The sequence below is a fragment of the Engystomops pustulosus genome, unplaced genomic scaffold (genome assembly GCF_040894005.1).
Source record: "Engystomops pustulosus unplaced genomic scaffold, aEngPut4.maternal MAT_SCAFFOLD_240, whole genome shotgun sequence".
Taxonomy (NCBI): Eukaryota; Metazoa; Chordata; class Amphibia; order Anura; family Leptodactylidae; genus Engystomops; species Engystomops pustulosus.
This window is the reverse complement of record NW_027285119.1, coordinates 16,713-32,500: the sequence shown is the minus strand read 5'-3', so window position 1 is coordinate 32,500 and position 15,788 is coordinate 16,713.

Genomic DNA, 15,788 nt, shown 5'->3' with positions numbered 1-15,788 from the left:
AATAGATAGGAGATAGATAGATAGGAGATAGATAGATAGATAGATAGATAGATAGATAGATAGATAGGAGATAGATAGATAGATAGATAGGAGATAGATAGATAGATAGATAGATAGATAGATAGATAGGAGATAGATAGATAGATAGATAGATAGGAGATAGATAGATAGATAGATAGATAGATAGATAGATAGGAGATAGATAGATAGATAGGAGATAGATAGATAGATAGATAGATAGGAGATAGATAGGAGATAGATAGATAGATAGATAGATAGATAGATAGATAGATAGATAGATAGGAGATAGATAGGAGATAGATATATAGATAGATAGATAGATAGGAGATAGATAGTAGATAGATAGATAGATAGGAGATAGATAGATAGGAGATAGATAGGAGATAGATAGATAGATAGATAGATAGATAGGAGATAGATAGATAGATAGATAGATAGATAGATAGATAGATAGGAGATAGATAGATAGATAGATAGGAGATAGATAGATAGGAGATAGATAGATAAGAGATAGATAGATAGATAGGAGATAGATAGAAGATAGATAGATAGAAGATAGATAGATAGATAGAGAGATAGATAGATAGATAGATAGATAGATATATAGATAGATAGATAGATAGATAGATAGGAGATAGATATAGATAGATAGATAGATATAGATAGATAGATAGATAGATAGATAGATAGATAGATAGATAGATAGGAGATAGATATAGATAGATGATTGCACTATGTTGATGTCCTTTCCTAGTCCCCATCTTGCTGCAGTCTTCCCCTCTCTGTGTCTCCCCTGTCCTCGCCCTTCTCTGTGTTTTGTGCGGCTGCTCCTGACCTCGGGCCCCCGGCCTCTTATTGTCGGGGCCCCTGGAGTCCGTGTGAGATGCTATAAGTTCTGTGTCGCCTCCAGCAGATGTTTGTGTGGACGTCGTTCACAGCTGATTGATAAGACGTCACCTGTACATTATATTCTGTGCCCCCGGGGGTCTGGTCCTGGGGGGGGGGGGGGGGGGGCATTGTTCAATTATGTTTTGTAGACCATGTGACCGGAGCGATGTCACCACTGACACCACAAAGGCTCCTTCACTGTGTTTGCCATAATTGATGAATTGAAATGGTGACCAGTGGCCCAGATGTGCTATAATCAGTGCAGTGTCCTGTGTATAGTGCAGGGGGCGCCAGATCCGTCCATCATGAATCTGCCCCCCCTTCACTGCCCCTATAGAGATCTGCTATAATCAGTGCAGTGTCCTGTGTATAGTGCAGGGGGCGCCAGGTCCGTCCATCATGAATCTGCCCCCCCAGCACTGCCCCTATAGAGATCTGCTATAATCAGTGCAGTGTCCTGTGTACAGTGCAGGGGGCGCCAGGTCCGTCCATCATGAATCTGCCCCCCCAGCACTGCCCCTATAGAGGGCGCCACTTTACCATGGGGCGTGCGGCACATTTCTGTCGGACTCTGCCTGATAAATATATCGCACGGTCCCACTGAGCACCGGACTCCGCTGTATGCGGTATCGGGGATAGCGCAGCCGCGCCACAAATGTGCGGACACTTTATAAATACTTGGGCAAGCACTAAACACAGGGGCAGATTTACTTACCCGGCCCATTCGCGATCCAGCGGCGCGTTCTCTGCGGTGGATTCGGGTCCGGCCGGGATTCACTAAGGCAGTTCCTCCGACGTCCACCAGGTGGCGCTGCTGCCCTGAAAAGCATCAGAATGCACTGGAATTCACCGGCCTATTCCTGGTGAAGGTAAGCGCGTCTCAAGCGACACTTTTTTTGTTTTAAATGCAGCGGTTTTTCCGAATCCGTCGGGTTTTCGTTCGGCCACGCCCCCCGATTTCCGTGGCGTGCATGCCGGCGCCTATGCACCACAATCCGACCGCGTGCGCCAAAATCCCGGGGCAATACAGGGAAAATCTGCGCAAATCGGAAATATTCAAGTAACACGTTGGGAAAACGCGAATCGGGCCCTTAGTAAATGACCCCCACAATGTCAAATGACGCTCGACAAAAAAGTGGCGCAGGCGCTTCCATAAATGTGTAAGGGGAAGAGGGAAAGGCGTGAGTGTGATTAATACCTCACCTTTAATAGATACTCTGAAAATTGGGGAATAAAAACCCCTAAACCTTCAGGGTGCTGCTAAAAAGTATAATTGGGTCACCGCTGAACACGTGTATATTTTCGTGTTTGGAGAAAGGGCGAAGCTTATTTGTCCCTAAAGAAAACTTTTTTATTGTTTATTCTTATAAACTGCCCCAAAAAGTTCCGCTCCTCCCCTGTATACTGTCAGGGGGGGGAGGGGGGGGAATCTAGGGATTAGATACATCATCATGAAGGCTGCGTGTGATAACTGTTTATAAATAGAGCAGATTATTCTCCTGCTTTTCATTGATACTTTAGTTTGCAACAATGTAATTGTAAATAAAACAAAAGCTCCTGCAGCCTCCGGAATATTCAGAGCACTGATTTCTCTTAGTGCTGTCACAGGAATATGCCGGAATATTCAGAGCACTGATTTCTCTTAGTGCTGTCACAGGAATATGCCGGAATATTCAGAGCACTGATTTCTCTTAGTGCTGTCACAGGAATATGCCGGAATATTCACATCACTGATTTCTCTTAGTACTGTCACAGGAATATGCCGGAATATTCAGAGCACTGATTTCTCTTAGTGCTGTCACAGGAATATGCCGGAATATTCAGAGCACTGATTTCTCTTAGTGCTGTCACAGGAATATGCCGGAATATTCAGAGCACTGATTTCTCTTAGTGCTGTCACAGGAATATGCCGGAATATTCAGAGCACTGATTTCTCTTAGTGCTGTCACAGGAATATGCCGGAATATTCAGAGCACTGATTTCTCTTAGTGCTGTCACAGGAATATGCTGCAGCCTGGTTTATCTTATCCCTAGATCCCCCCCCCCCCCCCCCTGACAGTATACAGGGGAGGATCGGAACTTTTTGGGGCAGTTTATAAGAAAGTTTTCTTTGGGGACACATAAGCTCAGCCCTTTGTCCAAGCACAAATATATACACGTGTTCAGCGGTGACCCAATTATACTTTTTAGCAGCACCTTAAAGGTTTAGGGGTTTTTATTCCTCAATTTTAAAATTATCTATTAAAAGTGAGGTATTAATCACGCTCACGCCTTTCCCTCTTCCCTGTTTCCATACCGGTGGTGTGCGCCTGTGAGTGTTCATATCAGTGTCACTCATTTCAGAAGTGCTTTAATAAACTGTGTTGGGCTAAGTGGGTCTAAAGGGTTAAAATGACAACCTGGTTGAACAATTCCAATAATAAGCCATCTGTGCCTCCACCTCATCACCGGGCTTGGAGCTTTTGTAATGTCCCATTGGATGGGTCTTTAATAAAGATTAGCTTCCTAGGGCTGGCTGGAGACTTCTCACATGCTTATAGCACCTTTAAGGCTGGGTCACCCCCTTTAAGAGTCATTGGGGCAGATTTACTTATCCGGTCCGTTCACGATCCAGTGGCGCATTCTCTGCGGTGGATTTCGGGTCCGGCCGGGATTCACTAAGGTAGTTCCTCCGCCGTCCACCAGGTGGCGCTGCTGCGCTGAAGTTCCCCGGAGGCGCGCTGGAATGCCCTGAAATTCACCGGCCTATACCTGGTGAAGGTAAGTGTAATTTTCGCAACACATTTTTTGTCTTAAATGCGGCGGTTTTTCCGAATCTGTCGAGTTTTCGTTCGGCCACGCCACCTGATTTCCGTTGCGTGCATGCCAGCGCCGATGCGCCACAATCCGATCGCGTGCGCCAAAATCCCAGGGCAATTCAGGTACAATTGGCGCAAATCAGAAATATTCGGGTAACACGTCGGGAAAACGCGAATCGGGCCCTTAGTAAATGACCCCCATTGCCTCCATTTATTACCTGTACTATTTTATATAACTCTTTTTCCGGCTTCTACTGACCCTTCGAGCGCTAGATAGCAGATAGATAGAGTGTTATTAAGGTTTAATAGATTATATTTACTTTTTGTCTGGAATTATTGTAACCTTCTTGAGCTTATCGCAGATTGTGATTGGCTGACAAGCCCAGAGTGTTTGGACAGAACAAGTCGGTAAATTTAGGCTCTGTCTTGTGCTCTAGGTTTCACTCTTCAGAGAAAAGATCTGCAGTGCACACTGATTGCTGCTGTGCTGCTGATGCAGCGGAGCCCACCTGGCTCCATAGGAGATCTTCCCATTGAAGTTGACCTCTTGTCCCCACTGACGTTCCTGCAAGCCACCGGCCCTTATCATCGCCACAGCCAGCCAATCTCCAGCCCTGCTCACCTCCACAAAGGAGGAGTTATCTCCAGCCAATATAAGGGACTGAGAGGTCCCCTCTGTGTGTCCATGATTGTGTGTCTACATATCAGCAGGCGAGATAAACACCTACACCAAGTGCCAAAGAGGAACCTTCTACACATGGTCCCCCCTCTTCTTGCATCACACCAGGTGCAGATAAGGACCACACCATGACCCCTGCGGCCCAGCCACCATCATATCCGCCCTGCGGCCCCCGCATGCTGTGGGCCCTGGTGGGGATGTTACAGTTTGTTTCACCAAGATGCCGCATTGATAATCCCAAGTGTTGACCCCGGGATCAATCATCAGTGACTCAGGATCATCACATCTATTCCATATTTTTGGGGCATTTGTTCCCCATGTCGTTTCGGGCGTGTGACAGTCCAGAGCTGTTTGTTTAGAAGGTCACTGCTTCTCCGCATCGTCCCTTCAATAATGCAGGGACTCTCGGATGTCTCCATCCGGTCTTATGACGATCCATGAATTAAACATCTGTTCCCCGCATGGAAATTGTCTAAGTGCTTTTTGTTTTTTCCTCCTTTCACCTGGTTTTTGGTGCATTTAAACTTTGATGCATGAATACTTTAACAAATTGGTGGAGATGTAGCGGCGGCAGAAGATGGTGTCGGAACAAGGGTCGGAGAAAACAAGAATCTGTTCTTTTCAGTTTGTGTGAAATGAGCTTAGTAAGGAAAAATGCGGAGGGGGAGGGGGGGCTCCGGCGGCTTCTGAATCGGAAAAACTGAGAAACTAAACTGGACCTGTAGCCGGGGAGCGGGTGCGCTATGTTACACTACGCTGCAGGGGGGTATCAAGAGTCCTCCTAACACTAGAAGTTTTGAAATGGATCCGAGATTCCCAAAAAGTTTCAAAGACGAGTCCAGAAAAAAAGCACAGAAACCATTGAGGGCGCAGCAAGTGGAGGTCGTCTGATGGAGTCACCGGACAGAGGGGGATAAATCATTCCCAAAGACAGAAACAGGATCCCGAACATCTTCCACATCCCATGAATCAAGTTGGAGATCAAAAAGTTACCAGTCCATGAGCCTCGTCTGAAGGAAGTGGGTAATGTGAAGAGTGAGGTCTGGAAATTACATAAATGACCTCAGGATCCACAAAATCTCAGAAACCAGGATAGAAATAGGACCAAGAAATAAAAAGTGACCAATATTACTGTTCAAAGACAATGGAAACTGTGGAAGATCCATGTCTGACGGCAGGTGGACCCCTGAAAGCTGAAGGATCCCCCCATGTACAACATCTCAGACCTAAAACCAGGCATCAGACATAATCTATGGGCCACCTAAAGCTGAACGATTTCACCAGAGGAGCATGGACACCTAAACACACCGCACCAGATAAGAGGCACCAGGACTGACCATGCGCCGCAGCAGATAAGAGGGGCCAGGGCTGACCATGCACCACAGCAGATAAGAGGCACAGGACAGTCCATGCACCACAGCAGATAAGAGGCACCAGGACTGACCATGCGCCGCAGCAGATAAGAGGCGCTAGGGCTGACCATGCACCACAGCAGATAGGAGGCACCAGGGCTGACCATGCACCGCAGCAGATAAGAGGCACCAGGACTGACCATGCACCACAGCAGATAAGAGGCGCTAGGGCTGACCATGCACCACAGCAGATAGGAGGCACCAGGGCTGACCATGCACCGCAGCAGATAAGAGGTACCAGGGCTGACCATGCACCGCAGCAGATAAGAGACGCCAGGACTGACCATGCACCGTGGCAGATAAGAGGCACCAGGACTGACCATGCACCGCAGCAGATAAGAGGGGCCAGGGCTGACCATGCACCACAGCAGATAGGAGGCCCCAGGACTGACCATGCACCGTGGCAGATAAGAGGCACCAGGACTGACCATGCACCACAGCAGATAAGAGGCACCAGGGCTGACCATGCACCGCAGCAGATAAGAGGCGCCAGGACTGACCATGCACCGTGGCAGATAAGAGGCACCAGGACTGACCATGCACCACAGCAGATAAGAGGTGCCAGGGCTGACCATGCACCACAGCAGATAAGAGGTGCCAGGGCTGACCATGCACTGCAGCAGATAAGAGGAACCAGGACTGACCATGCACCGCAGCAGATAAGAGGTGTCAGGGCTGACCATGCACCACAGCAGATAAGAGGCGCCAGGGCTGACCATGCACCACAGCAGATAGGAGGCACCAGGGCTGACCATGCACCGCAGCAGATAAGACTCACCAGGTCTGACCATGCACCGCAGCAGATAAGAGGCGACAGGGCTGACCATGCACCGCAGCAGATAGGAGGCGCTAGGGCTGATCATGCACCACAGCAGATAGGAGGCACCAGGGCTGACCATGCACTGCAGCAGATAAGAGGCACCAGGACTGACCATGCACCACAGCAGATAAGGGGCACCAGGGCTGACCATGCACCGCAGCAGATAACAGGCGCTAGGGCTGACCATGCACCGCAGCAGATAAGAGGCGCCATCGGGTGCGGTTAAGCCTGCCCTGGGCCCTGGGCTGAAGGATTATTATTGCCCCTTCCTACATCTGGTTCTAGAAGCTACTTGGGAATGGGAGATGTGTCCCTTCTGCTGAAGGGACCTGAAGGTCCTGAAATGGCTCTTGTGTACATGTGTATTGAGAGCAGGGGAAGGCTTTTCTCAGTATAAGATTTGGTGGGTGGTTGGGGTGCCCATGGGCCGCTAGAAGGCTTGGGCCTCGGGCTACCACCGAAACCGCCTGTATTAATACCCACTACTGGTGACCATGTACAGCAGTTGATAAGTGGCGCTGGAGGTGACCATGCACGACAGCAGATAAGGGGCACCAGGGAGGACCTTGCACGACAGCAGATAAGGGGCACCAGGGGGGATCATGCACGTCAGCAGATAAGGGGCACCAGGGGGGACCATGCACGACAGCAGATAAGGGGCACCAGGGGGGACCATGCATGACGGCAGATAAGGGGCACCAGGGAGGACCTTGCACGACAGCAGATAAGGGGCGCCTGGTGACCATGCACGACAGCAGATAAGGGGCGCCTGGTGACCATGCACGACAGCAGATAAGGGGCACCAGGGAGGACCATGCACGACAGCAGATAAGGGGCGCCTGGTGACCATGAACGACAGCAGATAAGGGGCACCAGGGAGGACCATGCACGACAGCAGATAAGGGGCACCAGGGGGGACCATGCATGACAGCAGATAAGGGGCGCCTGGTGACCATGCACGACAGCAGATAAGGGGCGCCTGGTGACCATGCACGACAGCAGATAAGGGGCACCAGGGAGGACCATGCACGACAGCAGATAAGGGGCGCCTGGTGACCATGAACGACAGCAGATAAGGGGCACCAGGGAGGACCATGCACGACAGCAGATAAGGGGCACCAGGGGGGACCATGCATGACAGCAGATAAGGGGCGCCTGGTGACCATTCACGACAGCAGATAAGTGGCACCAGGGGGGACCATGCATGACGGCAGTAAAGGTGAGCCAGGGGGGCCATGTACTCCAGCTGATAAGGGGCCCCAGGGGGGCCATGCATGACAGCAGATAAGGGGCACCAGGGGGGACCATGCATGACAGCAGATAAGGGGCACCAGGGGGGACCATGCATGACAGCAGATAAGGGGCGCCTGGTGACCATGCACGACAGCAGATAAGTGGCACCAGGGGGGACCATGCATGACGGCAGTAAAGGTGAGCCAGGGGGGCCATGTACTCCAGCTGATAAGGGGCCCCAGGGGGGCCATGCATGACAGCAGATGAGGGGTGCCAGGGGGGACCATGCACGACAGCATCTAAGGGGACCAGGGGGGACCATGCACAACAGCAGATAAGGGGCGCCAGAGGGACCATGCAGGACATCAGATAAGTGGTGCCAGAGGGGGCCATGCACGGCAGCAGATAAGGGGCGCCAGAGGGACCATGCAGGACATCAGATAAGTGGTGCCAGGGGAGACCATGCAGGACAACAGACAAGGGGCGCCAGGGGGGACCATGCATGATGGCAGTAAAGGTACGCCAAGGCGGGCCATGCATGACAGCAGATAAGGGGCACCAGGGGGGCCATGCACAACAGCAGATAAGGGGCACCAGGGGGGACCATATACGACAGCAGATAAGGGGCCATGCATGGCAGCATATAAGGGCCGTCTCCCGATTTGCCCCCTCTCCGGCATCCTCTGACTAGTGAATTAGCAGACCACGGTGAGGCGGCGGCACTTGAGCTGTCGGTGGCGCCCGGGTGATGGATGGCCGCGGTTTAGCCGCTTCGCTCGTCTGAGCACCGCAGAAGCTTTAGCGTTCATGTACAGGAGCAGCGGCTCCATCCTTCACTCCCAGAGACCCCGGAATACATTTTCCAGGATAATTTCTGCTTAGATCAGGGATTTGTGGATGAGGCCGGAGGACGCGCTGTCAGGGGGCGCCGCTCATCACTTCTCCTAAAGACCTGGAGGGGGAAAGATGGGAGCAAATCATCTACACGCAGAGGGATGGGGGGGACGTGTAACATGTAACAAAGTGTCAGAGGCTCCCCACATCCCGGGACACCGGATATAGAGGAGAAGAGGATTGTTATATATTACGTTCATGTTCTGTATACATGTATGCTCTATATAAGACACGTATGATCTGTATAGTACATGTTCTATATATGACACGTATGATCTGTATAGTACATGTTCTATATATGACACGTATGATCTGTATACATGTATGTTCTATATATGACACGTATGATCTTTATAGTACATGTATGATCTGTATAGTACATGTATGTACTATATATGACCTGTATGATCTGTATAGTACATATATGTTCTATATGTGACCTGTATGATCCGTATAGTACATGTATGTTCTATATATGACCTGTATGATCTGTATACATGTATGTTCTATATATGACACGTATGATCTGTATAGTACATGTGTGCTCTATATATGACCTGTATGATCTGTATATTACATGTATGTTCTATATATGACACGTATGATCTGTATACTACATGTATGTTCTATATATGACACGTATGATCTGTATAGTACATGTATGTTCTATATATGACACGTATGATCTGTATAGTACATGTATGTTCTATATAAGACACGTATGATCTGTATAGTACATGTATGTTCTATATATGACACGTATGATCTGTATACTACATGTATGTTCTATATATGACACGTATGATCTGTATAGTACATGTATGTTCTATATATGACACGTATGATCTGTATAGTACATGTATGTTCTATATAAGACACGTATGATCTGTATAGTACATGTATGTTCTATATATGACACGTATGATCTGTATACATGTATGTACTATATATGACACGTATGATCTGTATAGTACATGTATATTACATATATGACACGTATGATCCGTATAGTACATGTATGTTCTATATAAGACACGTATGATCTGTATAGTACATGTATGTTCTATATAAGACACGTATGATCTGTATAGTACATGTATGTTCTATATATGACACGTATGATCTGTATAGTACATGTGTGCTCTATATATGACACGTATGATCTGTATAGTACATGTGTGCTCTATATATGACACGTATGATCTGTATAGTACATGTATATTATATATATGACACGTATGATCTGTATAGTACATGTATGTTCTATATAAGACACGTATGATCTGTATAGTACATGTATGTTCTATATAAGACACGTATGATCTGTATAGTACATGTATATTATATATATGACACGTATGATCTGTATAGTACATGTATGTTCTATATAAGACACGTATGATCTGTATAGTACATGTATGTTCTATATATGACACGTATGATCTGTATAGTACATGTGTGCTCTATATATGACACGTATGATCTGTATAGTACATGTGTGCTCTATATATGACACGTATGATCTGTATAGTACATGTGTGCTCTATATATGACACGTATGATCTGTATAGTACATGTATATTATATATATGACACGTATGATCTGTATAGTACATGTATGTTCTATATAAGACACGTATGATCTGTATAGTACATGTATGTTCTATATAAGACACGTATGATCTGTATAGTACATGTATATTATATATATGACACGTATGATCTGTATAGTACATGTATGTTCTATATAAGACACGTATGATCTGTATAGTACATGTATATTATATATATGACACGTATGATCTGTATAGTACATGTATATTATATATATGACACGTATGATCTGTATAGTACATGTATATTATATATATGACACGTATGATCCGTATAGTACATGTATGTTCTATATATGACCTGTATGATCTGTATAGTACATGTGTGCTCTATATATGACACGTATGATCTGTATAGTACATGTATGTTCTATATATGACCTGTATGATCTGTATAGTACATGTGTGCTCTATATATGACACGTATGATCTGTATAGTACATGTGTGCTCTATATATGACACGTATGATCTGTATAGTACATGTGTGCTCTATATATGACACGTATGATCTGTATAGTACATGTATGTTCTATATATGACACGTATGATCTGTATAGTACATGTGTGCTCTATATATGACACGTATGATCTGTATAGTACATGTGTGCTCTATATATGACACGTATGATCTGTATAGTACATGTATATTATATATATGACACGTATGATCTGTATAGTACATGTATATTATATATATGACACGTATGATCTGTATAGTACATGTATATTATATATATGACACGTATGATCCGTATAGTACATGTATGTTCTATATATGACCTGTATGATCTGTATAGTACATGTATGTTCTATATATGACACGTATGATCTGTATATTACATGTATGTTCTATATATGACACGTATGATCTGTATAGTACATGTGTGCTCTATATATGACACGTATGATCTGTATAGTACATGTATGTTCTATATATGACACGTATGATCTGTATAGTACATGTGTGCTCTATATATGACACGTATGATCTGTATAGTACATGTATGTTCTATATATGACACGTATGATCTGTATAGTACATGTATATTATATATATGACACGTATGATCTGTATACTACATGTATGTTCTGTATATGACACGTATGATCTGTATAGTACATGTATATTATATATATGACACGTATGATCCGTATAGTACATGTATGTTCTATATATGACACGTATGATCTGTATAGTACATGTGTGCTCTATATATGACACGTATGATCTGTATAGTACATGTGTGCTCTATATATGACACGTATGATCTGTATAGTACATGTATGTTCTGTATATGACACGTATGATCTGTATAGTACATGTATGTTCTGTATATGACACGTATGATCTGTATAGTACATGTATGGTCTGTCTTTTTCCACCTATTAAAGATGGAGTAAAATGTGGTAATAAAGTCGTGCATTCCCCTGGCGGGATGTATGACACACAGCTGATACTCCGTCACAGTGTGTCAGCGCAGGTCCCGTCATCTCACAGCACAAAGTTATTATTATCACAATGAAATAATAATCAGCGGCGGCGTCCGGGGAGAATAGCGCCACGTCTCCTAGATGGACCCTGTCACATAAGGTGCACGGCTGAGGCGCTGCATGTTTTGTCACAATGTGTCAGCCACAGCGACCCCGGAGATGATGGAGAAGAAGGCGCTGGGCACCGCTCGCTGCTGTCATGTTATATCAGTATAATACACACAGGGCACCGTATAGCGGTGATATACCCCCACCCCCCCCTCCCCCCATAGGGATTCACAGCAAGTGAGAGATGATGAAGTGACATCCCGGAGACGCTCTCTAACCCCAGCTGCCTCGCGCCTCGCTCCAGCGCTCTCATACATAATGCACAGCGCCCCTCATTGTACAGAGAGTGTCAGCCGTGACCTCTGTGACCTGCAGGAAAAGGTTAAATGATACGACCTTCCGGTGTGATAATAAGGAGCAGCGAGACAAAGATACATCACAGGGTGTGAGGCTATAATATGTGTGCACTGTATGGCGGTATTATATTATGTGTCATCAGTCTATAATCCAAGAGACTAGAAAAACTGGCCGCTATAGGGCAGTATTATGTGTAATGATCTATATGTCTATAATACACGTGCACCGTATGGCAGTATTACTGTATATAATACATGTGCACTGTATGGCAGTATTACTATATATTATACATGAGTGCAGTATGGCAGTATTACTGTATATAACACATATGCACTGTATGGCAGTATTACTGTATATTATACATGTGTGCTGTATGGCAGTATTACTGTATATAATACATGTGCACTGTATGGCAGTATTACTGTATATTATACATGTGCACTGTATGGCAGTATTACTGTATATAACACATGTGCACTGTATGGCAGTATTACTGTATATAATACATGTGCACTGTATGGCTGTTTTACTGTATATAACACATGTGCACTGTATGGCTGTATTACTGTATATAACACATGTGCACTGTATGGCAGTATTACTGTATATTATACATGTGCACTGTATGGCAGTATTACTGTATATTATACATGTGCACTGTATGGCAGTATTACTGTATATAACACATATGCACTGTATGGCTGTATTACTGTATATAATACATGTGCACTGTATGGCTGTATTGCTGTATATAATACATATGCACTGTATGGCAGTATTACTGTATATAATACATGTGCACTGTATGGCTGTATTACTGTATATAACACATATGCACTGTATGGCTGTATTACTGTATATAATACATGGCAGTATTACTGTATATTATACATGTGCACTGTATGGCAGTATTACTGTATATAACACATATGCACTGTATGGCAGTATTACTGTATATTATACATGTGCACTGTATGGCAGTATTACTGTATATAATACATGTGCACTGTATGGCAGTATTACTGTATATAATACATGTGCACTGTATGGCTGTATTACTGTATATAACACATGTGCACTGTATGGCAGTATTACTGTATATTATACATGTGCACTGTATGGCAGTATTACTGTATATAATACATGTGCACTGTATGGCTGTATTACTGTATATAACACATATGCACTGTATGGCTGTATTACTGTATATAATACATGTGCACTGTATGGCAGTATTACTGTATATTATACATGTGCACTGTATGGCAGTATTACTGTATATAATACATGTGCACTGTATGGCAGTATTACTGTATATAATACATGTGCACTGTATGGCAGTATTACTATATATAATACACGTACACTGTATGGCTGTATTACTGTATATAATACATGTGCACTGTATGGCAGTATTACTGTATATAATACATGTGCGCTGTATGGCAGTATTACTATATATAATACACGTACACTGTATGGCTGTATTACTGTATATAATACATGTGCACTGTATGGCTGTATTACTATATATTATACATGTGCACTGTATGGCAGTATTACTGTATATAATACATGTGCACTGTATGGCTGTGTTACTGTATATAATACATGTGCACTGTATGGCGGTATTACTGTATATAATACATGTGCTCTGTATGGCAGTATTACTGTATATAATACATGTGCACTGTATGGCAGTATTACTGTATATAATACATGTGCACTGTATGGCTGTATTACTGTATATAACACATGTGCACTGTATGGCTGTATTACAGTATATTATACATGTGCACTGTATGGCAGTATTACTGTATATTATACATGTGCGCTGTATGGCAGTATTACTGTATATAATACATGTGCACTGTATGGCTGTATTACTGTATATAACACTTGTGCGCTGTATGGCTGTATTACTGTATATTATACATGTGCACTGTATGGCAGTATTACAGTATATTATACATGTGCACTGTATGGCAGTATTACTGTATATTATACATGTGCGCTGTATGGCAGTATTACTGTATATAATACATGTGCACTGTATGGCTGTATTACTGTATATAACACTTGTGCGCTGTATGGCTGTATTACTGTATATAACACATGTGCACTGTATGGCTGTATTACTGTATATAATACACGTGCACTGTATGGCTGTATTACTGTATATAATACACGTGCACTGTATGGCAGTATTACTGTATATTATACATGTGCGCTGTATGGCAGTATTACTGTATATAATACATGTGCACTGTATGGCAGTATTACTGTATATTATACATGTGCGCTGTATGGCAGTATTACTATATATAACACATGTGCACTGTATGGCAGTATTACTGTATATAATACATGTGCACTGTATGGCAGTATTACTGTATATAATACATGTGCACTGTATGGCAGTATTACTGTATATAATACATGTGTGCTGTATGGCAGTATTACTGTATATTATACATGTGCACTGTATGGCAGTATTACTGTATATAACACATGTGCACTGTATGGCTGTATTACTGTATATTATACATGTGCACTGTATGGCAGTATTACTGTAAATAATACATGTGCACTTCATGGCAGTATTACTGCATATAATACACGTGCACTGTATGGCAGTATTACTGTATATTATACATGTGCGCTGTATGGCAGTATTACTGTATATAAAACATGCGGACTGTATGGCGGTATTACTGTATATAATACACGTGCACTGTATGGCAGTATTACTGTATATTATACATGTGCACTGTATGGCTGTATTACTGTATATAATACACGTGCACTGTATGGCAGTATTACTGTATATTATACATGTGCACTGTATGGCTGTATTACTGTATATAATACATGTGTGCTGTATGGCAGTATTACTGTATATTATACATGTGCACTGTATGGCAGTATTACTGTATATAATACATGTGCACTGTATGGCTGTATTACTGTATATTATACATGTGTGCTGTATGGCAGTATTACTGTATATAATACATGTGCACTGTATGGCAGTATTACTGTATATAACACATGTGCACTGTATGGCAGTATTACTGTATATAATACATGTGTGCTGTACGGCAGTATTACTGTATATTATACATGTGCACTGTATGGCTGTATTACTGTATATAATACATGTGTGCTGTATGGCAGTATTACTGTATATTATACATGTGCACTGTATGGCAGTATTACTGTATATAATACATGTGCACTGTATGGCTGTATTACTGTATATTATACATGTGCACTGTATGGCAGTATTACTGTATATAATACATGTGCACTGTATGGCAGTATTACTGTATATAATACATGTGCACTGCATGGCAGTATTACTGCATATAATACACGTGCACTGTATGGCTGTATTACTGTATATTATACATGTGCGCTGTATGGCAGTATTACTGTAAATAATACATGTGCACTGTATGGCAGTATTACTGTATATAATACATGTGCACTGTATGGCAGTATTACTGTATATAATACACGTGCACTGTATG